The sequence below is a fragment of the Cucumis sativus genome, chromosome 3 (genome assembly GCF_000004075.3).
Source record: "Cucumis sativus cultivar 9930 chromosome 3, Cucumber_9930_V3, whole genome shotgun sequence".
NCBI lineage: Eukaryota > Viridiplantae > Streptophyta > Magnoliopsida > Cucurbitales > Cucurbitaceae > Cucumis > Cucumis sativus.
This window is the reverse complement of record NC_026657.2, coordinates 18,044,101-18,057,980: the sequence shown is the minus strand read 5'-3', so window position 1 is coordinate 18,057,980 and position 13,880 is coordinate 18,044,101. Positions and strand designations below refer to the sequence as shown.

General features: G+C 37.2%; 1 long non-coding RNA gene across 1 annotated transcript; it reads left to right on the top strand.

The window, feature by feature from the left end:
* Window positions 1-11,679: 11,679 nt before the first annotated feature.
* On the top strand, window positions 11,680-13,494 carry LOC116402829. Its single transcript, XR_004215482.1, has 3 exons — window positions 11,680-11,921; window positions 12,624-12,701; window positions 13,093-13,494. It is a non-coding gene; the product is annotated as an uncharacterized LOC116402829 (long non-coding RNA).
* Window positions 13,495-13,880: the final 386 nt, after the last annotated feature.

Sequence of the window (13,880 nt, the reverse complement as noted above, 5' to 3'; positions counted from 1 at the left end):
CATTATGAAGTGCGGAGAGAGATGGTGGTAGCGCCAAGCGATACGCCACAACACCAATTCTCTCTAAGATCTCAAACGGTCCAACAAAACGAGGACTCAACTTCGCTTTCTTCTCAAAACGCATAACACCTTTTATAGGTGCTACCTTAAAGAATACCTTATCTCCCACCGCAAACTCAAGGTTTTTCCGTCTCACATCCGCATAACTCTTCTGTCTACTGTGCGCTATCTGCATACGTGTTCTAATCTTCTGAATAGCCTCATTTGTGGACTGAACCAACTCAGGTCCCATCAACCTTTGTTCACCAACCTCACTCCAACAAACAGGGGTTCTACAACATTTACCATATAAAGCCTCAAATGGTGCCATACCAATGGTAGCATGGAAACTGTTGTTATAAGCAAACTCCATCAAATGTAAATGAGAGTCCCAACTACCTGGAAACTCTAGAACACAAGCTCGTAGCATATCCTCTAAAATTGGTTCAAACGTTCAGTTTGACCATCAGTCTGTGGATGAAAGGCTGTACTGAAATCTAATCTCGTACCCATAGCAGTCTGAAGTCCCTTCCAAAACTTGGAAGTAAACGTGCATCCCTGTCAGAAACAATCGATACAGGCACTCCATGCAGTCTCACAATCTCAGTTAAATACAACTGTGCCCACTTACTAGCAGTATAAGTGGATTTCCCTGGTACAAAATGTGCCGATTTCGTAAGCCTGTCTACAACAACCCAAATCACTGTGAAACCCTTCAGGGTTCTAGGCAGCCCTGTAATAAAATCCATCGACACATACTCCCACTTCCACTCTGGCACACTTAAAGGTTGTAACAAACGTGCTGGTTTTTGTCTAGGTGCCTTAACCTGCTGACATACTAGACACTTACTAACAAATTCTGCCACTTTCCTTTTCATATTCCGCCACTAATAAAATCATTTTAGATCCTGATACATTTTCGTACTACCAAGATGCATGGAAAACAGGGAATTATGGGCTTCATCTAGTAAGTCAATCTTAATTGCACTGTTTGTTGGCACACACAAACATCTCTCTAACATTAGTCCACCATCAGAGGATATGGAGAACTCATCAGTCTGCCTGTTCAACAAGGCGACGTCTCTCCATCAAATAAGGATCACTACTCTGAGCATCAATCTTCCGCCTCAGAGTTGTTGCACCGTTAATTGAGCTAACTGTGAGGTGACTCTCCCCACAGATACTGCAATCTCAGCTCTCTCCAAGTCTCGATGTAATGGTACCTGTCTAGTAATGAGTGCTGCCGAATGTGATACTTTTCTACTAAGAGCATCAGCCACCACATTCGCCTTACCAGGATGGTACAATATCTCACAGTCATAATCTTTTACCAACTCGAGCCACCTTCGCTGTCTCATATTCAACTCCTTCTGAGTGAAGAAGTACTTCAGGCTCTTATGGTCAGTAAAGATTTGTATCTTTTCACCGTACAAGTAATGTCTCCATATCTTCAATGCAAAAACCACTGTGCCAACTCCAAATCATGTGTGGGGTAGTTCTGCTCGTGACTCTTCAACTGACGAGAGGCATAAGCAACCACCTTACCTTTCTGCATCAAAACACAACCCAGTCCTTTCTTGGAAGCATCACTGTAAATCACAAAACTTCCGATCCATCTGGTACTGTAAGGACCGGTGCAGTAACTAACCTTTGCTTAAGGTTCTGAAAACTATCCTCACAAGCTGGACTCCAAACAAACGGAGTTCCCTTCCTTGTCAACTGAGTCAAGGGAGTAGCCAAACGTGAAAAATCCTCCACAAACCTCCGGTAGTACCCTGCTAAACCCAGAAAACTACGAACCTCACTAACTGTAGAGGGTCGAGACCAACTGGTAACCGCTTCTATCTTTGCAGGGTCTACAGAAACTCCCTCACTGGAAACCACATGACCAAGAAAAGCCACCTGCTTCAACCAAAATTCGCACTTAGAGAATTTAGCATAAAGTTTATTGACTCGAAGAGTCTCTAACACTTTATGTAAGTGTTCCTCATGTTCGGCCTCAGTCTTGGAATAAACCAAAATATCATCAATGAAGACTATCACAAAAGTGTCTAAGAAATCCTTAAACACCCTGTTCATCAAATCCATAAATACAGCAGGTGCATTAGTCAAACCAAAAGACATTACTATGAATTCATAATGTCCATACCTCGAACGAAAAGCAGTCTTAGGAATATCACGGTCTCTAATCCTCAACTGGTGATAACCTGACCGTAAGTCAATCTTAGAGAACACCGTGGCTCCCTGTAACTGATCGAACAAATCATCGATTCTGGTAAAGGATATCTGTTCTTGACTGTTACTTTATTCAACTCTCTATAGTCAATGCAAAGACGCATCGACCCATCCTTCTTCTTCACAAACAATACTGGTGCACCCCAAGGCGACACACTAGGTCGAATAAAGCCTTTGTCAAGCAACTCCTGTAACTGTACCTTCAGTTCTTTCAACTCGCAGGAGCCATCCTATAAGGGGCTCTAGAAATGGGAGTAGTGTCTGGCTCCAACTCAATGGCAAAATCAATCTCCTATGTGGCGAGTCCTGGAAGATCTTCTGGAAACACATCTGGTATTCTCTTACCACAGGTTCTGAAGTTAAAGAAGTCTCATCTTCCCTAGTATCCACCACACTTGCCAAAATACTCCAGGTACCCTGGTTGAGCAGTTTACTAGCTTTCATAGCTGAGATTACTTTAGGCAGTACTACTGTTCCTACCCCTTGAATTTAAAGCTAGATTGGTAGGGGACTGAACACACCTCTTACGAGAACAATCAATACTAGCATGATTAGTAGCTAGCCAATCCATACCTAAAATTACATCAAAGTCACGCATATCTAATACCAACAAGGTTACGTCCAGCACATGACCAGCTATCTCAATTTCACATGCTTTAATCTTTTCCTTAGACAACATAATTTCTCCAGACGGTGTAGACACTGACAAGACATAATCTAAGTGTTCCACCTCTAAGCATGCATGCGTCACAAATAACGATGAAATAAAGGAATGAGAAGATCCTGAGTCAAACAAGGTTAAGGTAAAATGCCCTAACACTGGTAACGTACCTGTCACGACTGTGCCAGCCTTCTCTGCCTCTAATTTACTGGTGGCAAAAACTGTACCCCGCTGTAGAGTTCTCACTCCCTGACTGCTCTGTCCAGCCTCAGTAGGTCTCAAGGGACAACGATCAGCCATGTGTCCCTCTTGCTTGCACTTATAGCAAACTCTCGTTCCCATCAAACAATGACCCAGGTGGTGCTTCCCACACATGTTGCATAGTGGCTTCTCTCTAGTAGTGTCCCCTGCCCCACCAGGACTCTGTTGGAAGCTGCGAAAAGGGTCTCCTGACCTCAAGTTCCTCTGAAGAACTCCCGCAAATCTCTACTCTGCTTTCCTCTTCTGACCAGATGACGTTCCCTTATCAGAACTCTTTGCATGAACCTCATCCTTCCCATTACTCATATCCACTGCCAGACGTAGTGCTCCAGTCTGAGTGGTGGGCTTTAGTGCTCGCACAAAGCCTCTAATCTCATCCCTCAATCCCTTAACAAACCTCTCAGCTCTGGCCTACTCATTTCCAACAAGCTCAGGGGCAAAGCGTGACAACATGTCGAACTCCTCGTCATACTCATCAACTGTCATGTGTCTTTGCTTCAATTCTAAGAATTCCTGACTTTTAGCGTCTCTAAGGTTAAACTAATTCCAAGTGATTTGTCTCACATCTCCACTTAACATACGCATCGTGGTCCTCCACCAGATGATACCTCTATCCCTCAGAAGAAAAGCAGCACACTGAACCCTATGCTCCTCAGGACACCTCATGTAGTTAAATATGGTTTCCATAGAGGACAACCACAATTCAGCTTTGGTAGGATCCTCTAGTGACCCATCAAACGTCTGAGGGTCATATTTCCTAAAGTCTCTCAAATGTTTCGCCTCAGCAAAAAGCTGGTCCGGTACTATTTGTGGCTGCTGTGCAGCCAATCCCTATGCAGGAGGGACTGCTGGTGCAGGTGGAGCGGCTGGTACGGGGGGAATCACAGGTGCAGGCGGAACTACTGGTGCAGGAAAAAACTTGTGCAAACTGTGCAACACGAATCTCCGAGCGGTGCGACTAGCAGAAGACGACGGACAGTGTGACGAAGTGGTTCGGGCGGTTGCGGATCTAGACAGCAAGGAGGCACAGATGAACTGCGATGAGCAGTTGGGGGTTTGGGTAACGGCGGCGCCATAGGAGAAAAAAAATGAGAGAGAAGGGAGAGGGGAGATGATCGCGGCCGCGGCAAACGAAAGAATGAAAAAAGAAAGGGGTGGGCGGCTGCGGCAAACGGGAGAAGGAAAAAGGAAAGGGGTGGGCAGCGATGAACAAAAGAAAAAAAAAAGAGAAGAGGGGTGGGGCGGCTGGGGTTAAGACATGGTGAAAGAAGAGAAGAAAAAAAAGAAAAGAAAAGAAAGAAAAAAATAAATGGGAGGGGGGAAAACGCGAGAGAGAGAGGAAATTTAAATTTTTCTTTTTTTATATTAATAATTAAAAATTATCATAATAATTATAAATATATGGTTTTATTATTATAACATTTCCAATTCTTTTCTCTCCTAATTTCTTTTCTTAAAAAAAAAAAACTTCAAACAAAAATACAATTTAATTTTAAAGTAAGATACTTTAAAGTTCGGCGTGTTACACCTTAAACCAACCTAAATTTGTTCCAAACTTTCGTATTAAAACCAATTTACCTTATTAAAACAATTCAACCTTTAGATATTAACTATTACATTTAAACTTGTTTTTCAAACTTAAAAATATTCATAAATAGAAGGAGAAAAGAACGAGGATTTACAAGTTGCTACCTCCTTTTTAAGAATTTTGTCCTCGAATTTCGATCATGGTGATGATGTGAAATGCTGTGGGTATTGAGCCTTCATTGCCTGCTCAGTCTCCCATGTTGCTTCTTCATAAATATGGTTCCCCCAAAGAACTTTAACTAACGGTATGACTTAGTTCCTTAGAACCTGCTCTTTCTTATCAAGAAATTGTGTTGGCTCCTCTTTGTAAGACAAGTTCTCTTTCAAATGATCTGGTTGTGTTTCAAGAATATGAGATGGATATGAAACGTACTTACGCTACATTGCACATGAAACACATCACAAATCCTCGAAAGTTCCATAGGCAATGCCAAATTGTACGCTGCAAGCCCAATACGTTCTAATATCTCATAAGGTCCAATAAATCCACCCAGCTTGTCTTTTCTGCCAGAATGAAGCACACCCTTCCAAGGAGATAACTTTAGAAAGACTTTGTCACCAACCTCAAATTTCAAGTCTCTCCGTCGCTTATCTGTATAACTCTTTTGACAATCTTGTGCTGTTTTCAACTTTTTTCTACTGATCACATTTTCTGACTTTCTTTCCCCAACTTCATCCCAATACATGGGGATTCTCCAACGTCTACCATACAAAGCCTCATAAGGTGCCATTCCAACACTTGAATGGAAACTATTATTATATGCAAATTTCATTAATGACAAATGAGCAAACCAATTACCTTCGAGCTGAAAATCACAAGCTTGAAGCATATCTTCCAAGGTCTTGGTTCTTTATGATTGACAATATATCAGAGGACGAAATCTGGTACTGAAATGTAAATTGGTGCCCATTACTTGTTGCAAACTCAGACAAAACTTTAGGGTAAACTTGGAATCTCTATTAGACATAATAGATACGGGAGCTCCATTCGCACTTACAATCTTACTAATCTACAATTTGGCCAACTTATCGAAGGTGAAAGTGACCTTCACTAGTCAAAATCTTGTTGTCTTTGTAAGTCTGTCAACTATCACCCAAATGCCATCAAACCCACTCGATGTGCGAGGAAGTCCAAATAAAAAGTCCATGGTAACATGTTTCCATTTCCATTTCAGCACTAGAAGTACGTTTAAAATTTCTGCTGCTATCTATCATTCAGGTTTAACTTGTTGATAGATTAAACACTTAACTACATATTCTGCAGTTTCACGCTTCATACCAAGCCACCAATAGTGCTTCTTTAAAGTTCTATACATCTTTGTACTGCCAGAATGAATATCATATGCAGAACTATATGCTTCCTCTAAAATTTGATCTTTTATGCCTTGGTTTCTAGGGACACACAACCTATCATATTTCATCAAGGCACCATCACCCCTCAAGCTATAGTTCGTTCCTTGGTTCAATTTCACCTCTTTTACTAACTTTCTTAGCAATATAGCTTCTAGTCTAAGAAATGATGGGGCAATTTACGATCGATTAGTAAAACACTTCTCATTCAACAACACAATTTAAAATTATATAACAACCTAATTAAGTTAGATAAAATATATCCCAATAGTATTTTGGTTAATAAATTTCATTTTTTCAATATCAATAGACCTACGAGCGATAAAACTTACTTCTTTGTTGAGTTATGCTTGTTTCGATGGTTTTAAGACAACCATCACTAATTAATTTATACAATCTTTTACAATCTTTTTTTTTTTTTTGCTTTTTTCTCTTTCTTTCTTTCTTTTTTTTTTTTTTTTTTTTTTTTGATTAAAAGTTCCCAAAAATCTACTTTTTTCTTTTAAAATTGTTTTTAGTACAAATTGGAGAGACGAAGGAATTGGACCATGGACTTTTTAGTTCTCAAAATGCACTGATACCCATTGACATAAATTGTTATAACTACCATCATTAACTAAGATTTCGTTTTTTTTTTTACAGAAGGTTATTGCTGGAAGATTTATGGTAATACGAGCATATGAAATTATTTTTTTCACGGATAGCTACTTTTTGTTATTCTCATTTAATTTGTCTAAGTAGTAATTAAATTCTCTTAAGCACGATATTGGATGTTTTTGGATGAAAGTTAAGATTGTTGAGTTTTAGGCATTAAAATGGACCATTAAAACTGTTTGGGTATAACTTTATCAATTTCAATTTTCTTGAGTTGCGTACCAATTATGATTAAACTATAATTCTTGTTTTGGCCAACAAAACCATCTTATATAAACCCTTCGTTCCTCCATCCATTTCCACAAGATTAATATTCTATTCTCCATTTTCTAGTGACCAATATGGAGAAAACACAAACAATTTATCTTCTCTTTCTATCGCTTTTGTCCATAGCCACAATGTCACGTTGTCGTGGTACGTATTGAAGAATATTATTTTCCGTTTGTATATATATACGTATACATATATCACGTATGCATGTATTCTAATTCTTTGTTTGTGTATTTACAGTGTTGCTTCATGTTGACCCACAATCTGATGTTGGCAGACCTCAAATGGTCATTCCACCCCTTCCGCCACACCATCATCTTGATTCAGACGTTGGTGGACCACAGATGGTCATTCCACCACCTCCACCACACCATCATCTTTTAATTCACATGTGCCACTAAATGTCCCCTTATACATACCATTTTCTTCCTGAGTTGAAATCTGTGTCTTGAAATGCAACTGAAAAAACTGGATTTCCACCACCAGTTTTACCGGTTCATGATTAGATTTTATGTATGGTTATAATTCTCCGTTCTGCAGAAATGCAACTTAGTCACCAAAAATCCTAGAAAAAAATGGCTTATGTTGGCAATCCAACATGACTCACTAAAGTATTCATTATATCTTGGAATCTCTCAGCCATACCCAGCCATCCATGTGTTCAATAACCAAGGTTCAATAACCAAGGAAAGATTTGACATGTATCTATCATCTTATCTTAGAAAATATGCAATTTATGTTAATTATCTTATAAGATATTTAACTATTGAAGAGAAGAACTTACGTGAAGATTTCCATGAGGCAGTGTTGTAATCATTCTCAAGTCAAATGTTCAAGTCACCATTACCAGTATCATGTCTTCAGCAAAGGTATAGAACAGTAACTGACCAGAGTAGTCCTTGCACAATAATAGAGAATAGAACTCCACAATCATAGTAAACAAAAAACAAGAATTAAATAATAATGATCAACATTTTTCAATTAACATACTTGAATGCTATTTCAACTTAATTGCTCAGCATAAAACAAATCAATATTTACAAAAAAAAAAAAAAAACAAAAACAAGAAACAAACTCTCTCCCTTTGAAATATGAGAAGGCAGCAAAGACATGGAAATAGTTAAAACTTGGATTTGAGTGCAACACGTTCATTTCACCATTTCCCATTTTCTTCTATTGGAAATTTTGATTTCTTCCTTTGAAACTCCAACATTTTCTTAATCCTTAAAATCGTTGTCAAACTATTGTAGGTCAGGCTACCAAACTTTTTAGAGATTAATAAACATACAGTTCAGTTCAAATTTAGGTTCTAGCATTTTCTTTCACCAAAGCCCCAACATTGAAGTTACAAATTCGGGTTGATAGTTCAAATAGATCTGAAAATTCAACCATGAAAAGCTAGTGAGTAAATGTAATGACCCAACTTTTCTAACTAAGTCGAAGTCGTTAGCTTTTGACAAAAGACCTTGATTGATACAAAATGAAATATAAGACATTTGAAAAACATATAATCGAGAAAAAACAAATTTAAGTCGGGCCCGATTTCAAATATTCAAAACATTAAAAGTATTGTTTACAAAAAAAAAAAATAGTTCGTAAGCTCAGTTACATCACAATGTTTTAAATGTCAAAAACATAAAGCGAAAGCAAAATAAAAATATTCCCTATGGCAATCACGCTTCCTTCCTGCCCCTCGCCGGTTTGCCGCCTTTATTACCTTTGCCTGAAAAATTTAAACATAAGGAGGATGAGTATAAAAATACCCAGTAAGAGACCCTCTACTGGTCCCGTCAGGGGAAAATAAATTGTTAACATTCTATTGGGACACCCTGTACAGTCGCAGTCTTGTGATCCCGTAGGATGCACATTTCAGTCTAACGCCCCGAGGGACGTACATTTCAGTCTAGTGTTATGCAGAAACACATATCAGTCTAATGCTCCGAAGGTCGCATAAAAATTGGTGATCCCGTAGGACACCTACAAGGCATACATCCCAATAAAACTAACAATTTTTCCCCTCAATCCATTCTAACCATCTTTACGGTAATTTATGACATCTTTCAGTTACTTCAAAATATAAAGTTCTTTCACTCAACATTCTAACAGTCAACCTATCTCACTTAAGTTCGAAGGTCGTTGATAACATTTTAATACATCCGTCAAGTAAACCACAAAGTCACAACACCCCTCATTTTTACCAGCGCAAACCACAGTTTAGTATAATCCACATCCAACCGAAACAAATTCACTAGTTCACATCCAAATCTTTATACAGCACAATCTATTAATATCATCATGTACACATAAGCATAATTTCAGTCATTCACATGTATACTTTCGGCAATCCAAATCAATTCACACATCAATGTATATATATATATATGTTTTCAGTCAAATACAACATACACTAGACATTTAGTCTGCAACCAAACATGTACATCTTAATCATCATCCATACAGTCCAACACAACTCAAAAACTTTAGGTGAGTCCAGTAGAAAGTCCCTTACCTTAAGGTAACTCAATTTCTCGAACAAACTATATCCAATGAAAGACACCAAGGTATTAGCGAACTAAACTCCAACAATTTACAAGTTGGTTGTGAATTCAAGGGACTCAACGTTACTTCTAACACCTTCAAGAACAATGTTAACCAAACATTTAATTTGACATTTCATCTTAACAATCCATCATGTAGAAACCATCAATTTCACTTATCAGAGAACTCACAACAAAACAACGGCAACGGCGATCGAACCTAAACGACAAAGATCGTACAACCAGATTAGAGTGTACGTCGGTTTGTGAATCGCGGCTGGAAAAAGAAGCACGATGCTACCTTACTGTCGACCGACGAACAGACGCGACGGTGCAGATGGTTGACGAAAGCGGAACAAAACCCTCAGTTGGAATATGGAAAGTCGTGGCGGTGTGGAACGGTTGCAGACGTCACGACGGCACAAAACGTGAGGCAGAAGACTTGTGCAAGCTGAGCAACGCGAATTTCCGAGCAGTGCGACTAGCAGAAGATGACGGACAGTGTGTTGAAGTGGCTCGAGCGATTGCGGATCTGGACAGCAGGGAGGCACTGACGAACCGCGACGAGCAGTTGGGGGTTTGGGTAACGGCGGCGCCAGAAAAATGAAGGAGAAGGGAGAGAGGAGATGGTCGACGGCTGGAGGATACAGTGGGATGCAGCACAAACAGAAACAGTATGCGGCGGCTTTGTATCCTGGACGGACGACGACTTCAGGCAAATAGTGCAGCGGCGACGGCGGGATGAGGAGATTTGGACGGTGATAGTGGTTGGCGGACGAGCGAAAATGGGAGGGGAGATGTGAGACGACTGGGTAGGGAGAGAAATAGGAGAAGAAGAAGAAAATGGGGATCTCGCGCGGGAGAAGAAGAAAAGGAAATTGTTTTTCTTTTATTTTCTTTTTTTTTTAAAAAAAATATATATTATTGTTATTATTTCTTTTTTTTTTCTTCCACCCCAAGTATAGTAAAATAACACCCAAATTTTAAAATCATTAAATAACAAGGCAAATTAACTACAATTATAATAAATAAAATCCCTAGAGCTTGGGGTGTTACAGTAAATACCATACTCGGGGCAGGAAGTTTCTAATAATTACACTAGAATTGTACCAATAGGCTAACAATAATAACAAACCATTATTTAGAGTGCATGAGTTGCAACCAAATCCTTCCACTAGGGATTTGTGCAATTAAAGCAAATGGGTTGGATTCTAAAAGTCCATTTCCAGTTCAACAGTCAAAATATGCTTAAAACAAATTGTATAAAACAAAGCCACATCACATCTCTCAGGCATATTCACAAACACCTTCCATACGCAAATATTTTCCACTAAAAGTATTTTTACAATATTAAATTCTCTTGCTAAATATAAAAGTAAAACATAAAATAAAAGTTTTTTTACTTCTTTTTTCTTCGTCCCACAAAGTGAAAAAGTGAAAAAGCAAAAAAAAAAAAAAAAAAAAAAACCCCAAAATTTCAATAATAAAAAATGTAGAGAACATTTTATGATATTCTCAACATTAATAGATAAACAAACAATTTTCAAAAGAACATGTAATTAAAAATCAAAATAAAATGGAAAAACTTAAAATAAGAAAGAGTCTTGAGTATATAAAAGTAAGTACTAACCTTTATATAGCGAAGAAGTCGAAATGCCAAAAGTTAATTAATTAAGAGTGTAAAGACAAAAATAAAGCAAAATTAACACCAATGCCAAAAATTAAGTATTCTAAAAATACTAAAATAGAAGGATTGAAGCAAAATTTGAAGTTAAAGAAATTCAATTAGACCCCACAAATTGCACTACAAGAAAAATGACATTCTATGACATTTGTATACAATCCAAATTAAAAGAAGAACAAAAAACTGTCACAAATTGTCAAAATGCCCATTTTTGGCGGGAAAAGATGGAAATTTTCGGATTGGCCAAATTTATGACAGTTTTTTAATGTCATAAATCTATGACATTTTTTAACTGCATTAAATAGTAATAATAAAATAAAATTTATTTGTTTTAAGTTAAAAGAATGGAAAGAAAGAAAGAAAGAAAGAAAAAGCCCCTAAATTTCGAAAACCCTCCCCTCACTGCAATCTTTCTCAATCTCTCCACTGCCAGCGTCGGTGGCTTCTGCGACTGAGCGCTGACCAGCCAAACGCACCGCTACCACCTCTCATCGGCGTCTTCTCCCTCACTCTCAGGTTTTCTTTTCCCGTCACGCGTCCGTGGCTCCATTTCGACTTCATCCTATTTTTACATTAGATTCAGGTTTTGAAGGATTTTATCGTGTTGTCCAGCAAATGTTAATTACATTTTGGGGAATTTCCAGTAAGTATCAAAATTCTGTCCTTTCGAAATTCACTGCAAATTGCTGAAAATTAGGTTTTAATATCTGAAATTTCATTATGCCTAGGTTTGAATTGTGTTAAATTAAAGGTTTTAGAGAAGTTTTGGATAAAAAATAGGTTGGGCAAATTTTTTAATGTTTGATGGGAATTCTCATTGCCTAAATCCCAAATTGCGAAATGGATGAAATTTTGATTTCCAATTCCACTTTGTCTTTGGTTGTTTGTTGAATGCAATTTACTCTCCAATGGCTTCATAACCCATCTCCTATATGTTGGATTCCATGCGAATGAGTCAATGTGATATATTGATGGTTCTTTTTATGAAAAACATCCCTCATAGTTTTGATTTTATAGGAGATATGTGTTTGTTTTGTCTACCATCATATTCATCATATTCAATATTGTTGTTTACGATCATTTTTCTAATGTGAATCACATTTTTTCTTTATGGTTGGTTATGTGATGAAGCATTTTGGTTGCTTACGATATGTTTGATTACAATGTGTTTGATGAAATGCCTCAATGAAGCATTTAGTTGATTTTTAATTGATTTTCGTTCGTTTGAATTAGGAAAATTCTAAGAAACGTTTTATTTTTTGGAAGAAAAAGGGAAAAAGGAGATTGTGTTTGGTTTTGTTCTCTATTAAGTTGATCAACTTCTTCATCGGTATGTATTTTGCAGGTCAGACGACCTACGAGGATTATTTGTGCAATTTGGTCCTCTTAAGGACACTTATTTGTCACGAGATTATTATTCTGGGTAGGGTACTTTGGAAGATTGTTATATTGATTTTGTAAGCATTTGGTGTGTATATGCATGTCTGGATTTTTTTTTTCTGGACGTTAACTCATTTAGTCCTTTAGTTTTGGACGTATCTGATCTACTTTACATATTTGTAAATATGTTTTTATTGATGGTTGGTCCTATAGTGATTGCTTAATGGTTTGAAAATGGTCCTATGTTTTCAATTATTTTGTTTTCCAATAATAACATACAATCTGTTTATGGACTTTGGTTGTTTTTATTGAAAGTGATAATGTTTGAAGACAACCAATGAAGTAATAAGAGTATCTTGTAGAATACAAGAAGCATGAATTTTTTTTGTGTGTTGATGACATTCAAGTTCTGATGACTTAATGTTTACGTGTAGATTCAGTCGAAGTTGGGTTACAGTACATTGAGAAGTTCAAGTCTTGAAGAATTTCATCTCAATTTTTTCTTAGCCACTCAAAAGGTTAGCATGGTGATGTTAATATTCTCTTGTTAGAGCTCTCTATCGATGTTTCTGTCACTCCCAATCGATAGATTAATGATCAATGATGCCACTAGTTTCAGTGGCATTTTGGAAAAACATGCTAAGTTCTTTTTTTTTTTTTAAGATTCTTTGTAAATATTAAATATTAGGGGTGGGTGTGAAAATGGATGGAGAGATTGGAGAATGAAATCTGTCCTTTTTTTTTTTTTTTTTGGAGAGGGGGATTTTCAAGATGAGCGTATATCAAAAGACGAATGAGATATTTAAAAAAAGAGTTGTAAACTCTTTAGGATTGTATGAAGGAAAGAAAAGATAAACGATATATTATTATTTATGAATGTATTGAAATGCTAATGATGTTGTGTGATTGTGTTTGTCCCGATATAGGATGTTTGAGTCACACAACAAGCCTTGAATTATGTTATTCAATACTTCTTCTGTGCGTATAATTAATTTTTAAGATTATATGACAACAAGTATTCTTTATTATTTTTGTAAAAATATCATTACCTATTCATTGATTTCTGAATTTTTTATAGTTAATTTGCATTATTTAGTAGATTTATGGCAAGGAATTGGAAAAGGTTTTCTTTCACTTGATTTGTTCCTTGAATGTTGTTGAGCTATTTCCTTTAGTGACGTTTTTTTCAGTATTGGTGTTTTTGAGTGAGTGGGTAAATTAC